Source organism: Carassius auratus, chromosome 46 (genome assembly GCF_003368295.1).
Source record: "Carassius auratus strain Wakin chromosome 46, ASM336829v1, whole genome shotgun sequence".
NCBI lineage: Eukaryota > Metazoa > Chordata > Actinopteri > Cypriniformes > Cyprinidae > Carassius > Carassius auratus.
Window position 1 is genome coordinate 3,961,897 of NC_039288.1, and position 7,146 is coordinate 3,969,042.

Below are 7,146 nucleotides of genomic sequence, written 5' to 3' on the forward strand. Positions count from 1 at the left end.
TCATCAGGTTTTAGCCAGGTTTCTGTCAAACATATTTAGCTATGGCTTGATCAGGTTATAATGACTGCAATAGTCAAGCGGGATGTTAAAGGCTATATGAGTTTGTCTGTTTCTTTTACTGACTATTTTCGGGTTAAAGCATGATGTAAACAGATAAAGCACATTCACACGCAGTCACTTTAGCAATAATGCATTCAAACAAATGTGATCTTACAGTGCTAATACATTATCAGTAGGCTATTTCATTTTGAAATCTTGAAGAAATTAATCGATCTGTTTAGATAAAATAACTGACAAAAATGTACTGTTATTTTTCTCACAAGCAAAATTTTCACAGCTGATGGGCTAGTATTAACAAAAAATAAATAATAATAAAAAATAATATATAATAAAAAATAATAATAAAATAAAATAAAATAAAATAAAGTTCTTTCCAGCATCAAGTTAATAACATTACATTTTTTTTTATCATCTTGTCATTACAGTTTTTTTATCATTATTGATTATAATGAGAGAACTTGAGTTTAATCATGAGGACGGTTTATTAATACTTCCATTCTTTAGAGTTTCAAAGATTTAGCTAAATCGTGCAGGTTTAATTTATTCGTTTCTTGTTTTATGCTAATTAGGCATAATTAATGTGAATGAAATTATACAGCGCTTCACGTTGAAACATGCAACAATTTCTTAATCAGTTTACAGACAATGTCATGATTCTGCCTTCATGTCCTTACTTTTCTCTAGTCTTGAGGCAGGATCATGATAGACCCGTGTTTTTGTGTACTTGTCTTTGGGCCATGTGCTTGTGTTGTCTCGTCCCGTTGCCCCGTCCCCTTGTTATCCTAGTTTTGTCGTGATTGCCTTACCTGTGCCACCTGTTGTGTCTTAATTAGTTTTCCTATTTATATCCCCTAGTGTGCTCTGTCTTTTGTCGGTTCATTGTTTCTACATATGTGTTTCTACATGTTAGCCTAGTGAGATATTGTATCCTTGTAACCCCTTGAAGAAGTCTTTGTATTACCCGTGAGTGTTTGTTTGTAGTTAGTGTTCTAGTGTTTAGAGTCTCTGTTAATCGTGTCTACCCAGTCTTAAGTTATTTAGTCTCTGCCCTAGTCGTTGTTTTCACCTTTTTGTTTAATAAATCCTGTGTTTTGTATATCCTGTCTGCAATTGAGTTCATCCCTACCCTCCATATGACAGAATGAACCGACCACCCAAGAAGTCAGCAGACAGGATGTCCTCCAATCTACAACGTCAATTGGAGTTACGCCAGCAATGCTGGATGTTGTCCCCCACCGACAAGAAGAGGGTCGCCCTCCCCTACTCATCTGAGAGCGAATGGATTCTGAAGAACTATGCCCGGCTATGGCAGAGTTTCTCCCAGGAGGAGCCGCAGGTTTCCCCCTCAAGGTCCACACCATCTGCCCAGCTGCCAGTGATCCCAGAGGGTTGTCTCCTGGCCGTTACAACACTGGGGGATCAGGCAAATCCCTCCTCGAATCCTGATGCGCCTCCCACACCCATCAGTCTCCCCAAGAAGCGAGGGAGACAGTTCTCGTGGGAGTCTGCTTCGGAGTCCTCAGAGACGGAGTCAACCCTGCCAGAGACCGAACTTCCTCAACCAGTCTCAGACCCAGTTGTGATCTCTGCACCGCGGCCAAGGAGGAAGAGGAGGAAGAAGGGGTCTTCCAGTCCTGCGTCTGTCTCCTCCTGAGTCGGCCATGCCTCTCGAGCCAGCAGCAGTGAGCGCTGGCGTCCCTGAGCCAGCAGCAGTGAACCTTGACCCCGAACCGGATACTGAGAGAACTGCATCCAAGTCCGCAGTCGTGAGGGCTAAGGAGAGAGCCGCGGCCGACTCTGCAGCAGAAGCGCTGTTGCAGTCTGTCTCGGCTTGTAAAGAGATGCCTGTTATCCTTGCTGCCAAGACTCTGTCTGATTATTTGTCTCGTCTTGTTCAGATTTTAGAAGTCCCTGCCAGTCCTGTCTTGTCCCCAGTGATCCTGAGCCAGCCGCAGTGAGCACGGTTCCTGAGCCAGTTTCTGTCTCCACTGATGTTGTCCAGTGTCCAGTAGATGTTGTCCAGTGTCTTTTTTTTTTTTTTTTTTTTTCTCCTGTCAGGTCCTCTGATGTTGTCCAGAGACCACTCCCCACCCTACACCACCCAGACCTGCCAGGATCATGCCAGACCGGTGTTTTGTGTACAAGCACATGGCCTTGTCTTTGGGCCATGTGCTTGTGTTGTCTCGTCCCCTTGCCCCGCCCCCTTGTTATCCTAGTTTTGTCGTGATTGCCTTACCTGTGCCACCTGTTGTGTCTTAATTAGTTTTCCTATTTATATCCCCTAGTGTGCTCTGTCTTTTGTCGGTTCATTGTTTCTACATGTTAGCCTAGTGAGATATTGTATCCTTGTAACCCCTTGAAGAAGTCTTTGTATTACCGGTGAGTGTTTGTTTGTAGTTAGTGTTCTAGTGTTTAGAGTCTTTGTTTATCGTGTCTACCCAGTCTTAAGTTATTTAGTCTCTGCCCTAGTCGTTGTTTTCCCCCTCGTGGGTTTTGTTTTCCCCTTTTTGTTTAATAAATCCTGTTTTGTATATCCTGTCTGCAATGGAGTTCATTCCTACCCTCCATATGACAGACAAATGTCTTTTTCCCCAAGAAGTTATGTCAAAATAAAGGACAGGTAACAAATTAAAAAGTGCATATCGTTTTATTAAAGGAACTTTAAAATATAAATTACAATATAGGCATAATATATGAAAATATTGACATTGCATATTAATCCATGTAGCCTACCCCTCTAAAATAGGCTGCCACTTTTAATGCTCAGATGCAAAGTAAACCACAATTTATTTTGAATAATAGAAAACATAATTCATATAATATAAATAATACTGCACACCTTTTTAAATGTATCAAATCTAAAATATGGTTTAATACCATGTAGCTTAGAGAAAATATAATCACAGGTTCAGGCACAGGCTTGGCATTTATCCTGCTTGAATTCGTTCTAATAAAAATACAACTTCATAAGAACCAAACTTTCATATTACATGAATATTACATTTTAAATATATTAAATATTTTAACGATGGTATTTTTCTTTCATTTTCTGTGACTGAAGCCGTCAAATGTAACACATCAGCGAGGCAAAACTGATGTCTATTTGCGAAAATGTGCTGTGATGCAGTTGTTTGATAACTTGTGGTTAAAGTGCCACTCAGCGGTCAAAAGCTGCAAATGCACTTTACAAACGCTGCAGCGGTGGTAAAAAGGGCCTTTAGGCTGTCTACTTACTGTATATGTGATTTTACTACAAACTATAAGCATTCTTACTAAGAAACATAATGATTTATTTATTTTGTAAATTCCAACCAAACCCATTGTTCGCAGTTAAGAATGTTTATTGTGTTTTGAAAAGAAAAGTAAGTTATGATATATAAATAAGTCTTTTTTAATTGTTTAACATCAACCACAATGTGTTTATGAGGTTATGTATTTGCTTCATGTACTCATCGGTTACTGTATACATATTCAAGGGAAATGCACAAACTCAATTGTTTTAAACAATCTAAAGCATTTATTTTGTTTGTTTGTGTATTTATGTACTTGTCTAAATGTACATTTGTATTTATTTTGCTTGCATGTTCATGTTTTCTGTATGTTTGTGTTTGTGTGTGTGTGTTTGTGTGTGTTGAGGTTGAAAGATCTAGGGGTTTAATAAAAATTATACATGTAACTTATAAATGTAACTAAAATAAACTAAATTAGCTCAAATTAAACAACATTTTTCTATATACCATGGTCTGACTTGTTAAAAAATCTCATCTCCTTTTGACCAATAAATGAACTTTGAGCTAACCTCACACTCACAGGCCTATGTCATAAAGTTGAAATTGTCACCCTCTGATCACTGAACACAACATTTTTGAACTTTAGCTGACCTGCAGCACCATCATTTACAACACCAGAACCACTAATATTGACAACATAAGATACATATTAAAGGATTTAGGCTAATAAAGTATGTGTGAGTGACTTATTCAAATAAAATAAAACAACACTTAAGAATAATAATAATAATAATAATAATATATAATAACATATATTTAAATATATATATATATAAAGATAAAGGATAAAGATAAAGAAAAAGTAGGGAGTAGAAGATTTTCACATTAAGAAACCAAAGTCCTCTAATGAAGAATACAAAAATCTTGCTTTGGGACTATTCATTCCTTTTAACGTCTCCAAATACATCACTAATTCCTCTTTAAACACCACTAAACGTGGGGGAGTATTGAAAAACATACATTTATGAATGTAGAATTTCATGCCAGACGTTAATATTGACAAAATAAAAGACATATTTAAGGATTTAGGCTACTAAAGTAAGTGTGAGTGGCTTATTAAAATAAAATAAAACAACAAGGACTTTTGTTTAGATGAAAAATAAAAATCATAGGCTAACCTAGTTTTTGTGATGGCTGGTGAAAAGACAGTCCGGAAACAAATGCGAGTAAACAGGTTTTAATGAGATGATGAGAATGATACAAAGACACACAAAGAGGATGAGGCGATAACACTCCAGGCAGACGGTGGAAGGTGAGAAATCCAGCTGGTAGTGGAGTGTAGGTGAGGAGTCCGGGTCTTGACGGCATGAGGCAGCAGGAGAGAGTGGCACAGGAACTGCGGGGAACAGAGCCGAAGGTAAGTGTCCGTGGCTGAGTGATCGTGCGGAGAGTGGATGAGGTTCTGGGGAAAACACAGACATCCAAAACGCAAACTAACACAGAAGCCAGAAGGGGGTAACACAACGACATGAAACAACAATCTCACAAACACAAGACGTGAGACAAGCCATTATATAGGAGATGAGTAATGAGTGGCAGCTGTTGCTGATACAATTAACGGAGACGCCCACAACTAATCAGTGCAGACGCAGAACACACAGAATTCACCACAAAGTGTAAACAACCCGAGATCACGGTTTACCAACCGTGACAGTACCCCCCCTCTCTAAGAACTCCTCCTGGAGTTTCCAGAAGGGCCTACCTGCTGATTGAATTCCTCAATAAGGGAGTGATCCAATATGTCCCTAGCAGGTACCCAACTCCTCTCCTCCGGACCGTAACCTTCCCAGTCCACCAGATACTGGAATCCTCGTCCCCTGCGCTCCCTCACCCGGAGCAGAGTCTCACGGGCTCTGGTCCAGGTGCGGTGGTACCTCTGGACAAACGCGTGAGCGGAGGGGACCGCGACTTCAGACTCCAGACTGGGAAATGCTGGTGGCTGGTACCCTACACTACACTGGAACGGAGAGAGGCCCGTAGCTGACACTGGCAACGAATTGTGGGCGTACTCCACCATAGAGAGTTGTTGACTCCAGGAAGAAGGATTCTTGGAGACCAAACATCTCAACGTCCTCTCTAAATCTTGGTTGGCTCGCTCAGATTGTCCGTTGCTTTGGGGATGATAACCCGACGACAAACTAACTGACGCTCCTAATAACTTGCAAAATTCCTTCCAAAATTTGGATATAAACTGGGATCCCCTGTCTGAGACCACGTCTACCGGGAGGCCATGGAGCCGAAAGACGTGATCTAAAACAGTAACCGCTGTCTCCTTGGCTGTCGGTAATTTGGGCAAGGGGAAAGAAATGTGCCGCCTTCGAGAACCGGTCCACTACAGTCAAAACGACTGTCATTCCATTAGAGGGCGGGAGGGCGGTAACAAAATCTAGAGCGATATGTGACCAGGGTCTCGAAGGGACAGACAGCGGTTGAAGGAGCCCATCAGGAGGTCGGTTAGATGACTTACCACTGGCACAAACTGAGCAAACCAAAACAAAATCGCTGACGTCGCGAGCCATACGTGGCCACCAGAATCGTTGTCTAACCAACCCATTAGTTCTACTTATCCCTGGATGACAAGCCATGTTGGAACAATGACCCCACCGGACAACTTCGGACCTTAACTCCTCCGGCACAAATAAGCGGTTCGGTGGGCAACCGGATGGAGGCGTTACCCCTTCTAAGGCCGTCTTGACCTTCGACTCGACCTCCCATATGAGTGCTGAGACAACTAATCTCTCAGGCAAAATACACTCAGGAGTAACGGGACGGGCGGAGGGATCAAAAAGACGTGACAAAGAATCGGGTTTAACGTTCTTGGAACCTGGGCGGTACGATAGGGTAAAAACAAAATGACCGAAAAAAAGTGCCCACCGAGCCTGCCTGGAATTGAGTCTTTTAGCAGTTCTAATGTATTCTAAATTCTTATGATCGGTCCAAACAATAAAGGGAACCCCTGAACCCTCTAACCAGTGGCGCCACTCCTCCAACGCTAGTTTGACCGCCAACAACTCTCTATTGCCAATGTCATAATTACGTTCGGCTGGAGATAATCGATGAGAGAAAAACGCGCAAGGGTGGACCTTATCGTCTGAAGCAGCACGTTGGGACAACACTGCTCCTACCCCCACCTCTGATGCGTCGACCTCCACCACGAACTGCCGTGTGGGATCAGGGGCGACAAGGATGGGAGCTGAAACAAAGCGGCTCTTCAGGTTAGAAAACGCAGTTTCAGCTGTGTCAGACCACCTGAACGGAGTACTGGGGGAGGTCAAGGCTGTCAGAGGTGAGGCTAGTTGGCTGTAATTATGAATAAAACGCCGATAGAAATTGGCGAACCCCAGAAATCGCTGTAGGGCCTTACGGGAATCTGGAGTTGGCCAATCTATCACAGCCTTTACCTTGTCAGGGTCCATTCGTATTCCCTCAGACGACATGATAAACCCAAGGAAGGGGACCGACTGTGCATGGAATACGCACTTCTCCACCTTGACAAAAAGCCCATTCTCTAGTAACCTCTGGAGCACTCGTCTGACATGTTGGACATGTTCCTGGAGAGATGAAGAAAAAATCAGTATGTCATCCAGGTAAACATATATAAACTGATCTACCATATCTCTCAACACGTCATTCACGAGTGCTTGGAAAACCCCGGGCGAGTTGGAGAGCCCGAACGGCATAACCAAATATTCAAAGTGCCCTCTAGGGGTATTAAAGGCAGTTTTCCATTCATCCCCCTTTCCTGATGCGGACCAAATGATAAGCGTTACGTAAATCCAATTTTGTGAATACCGAT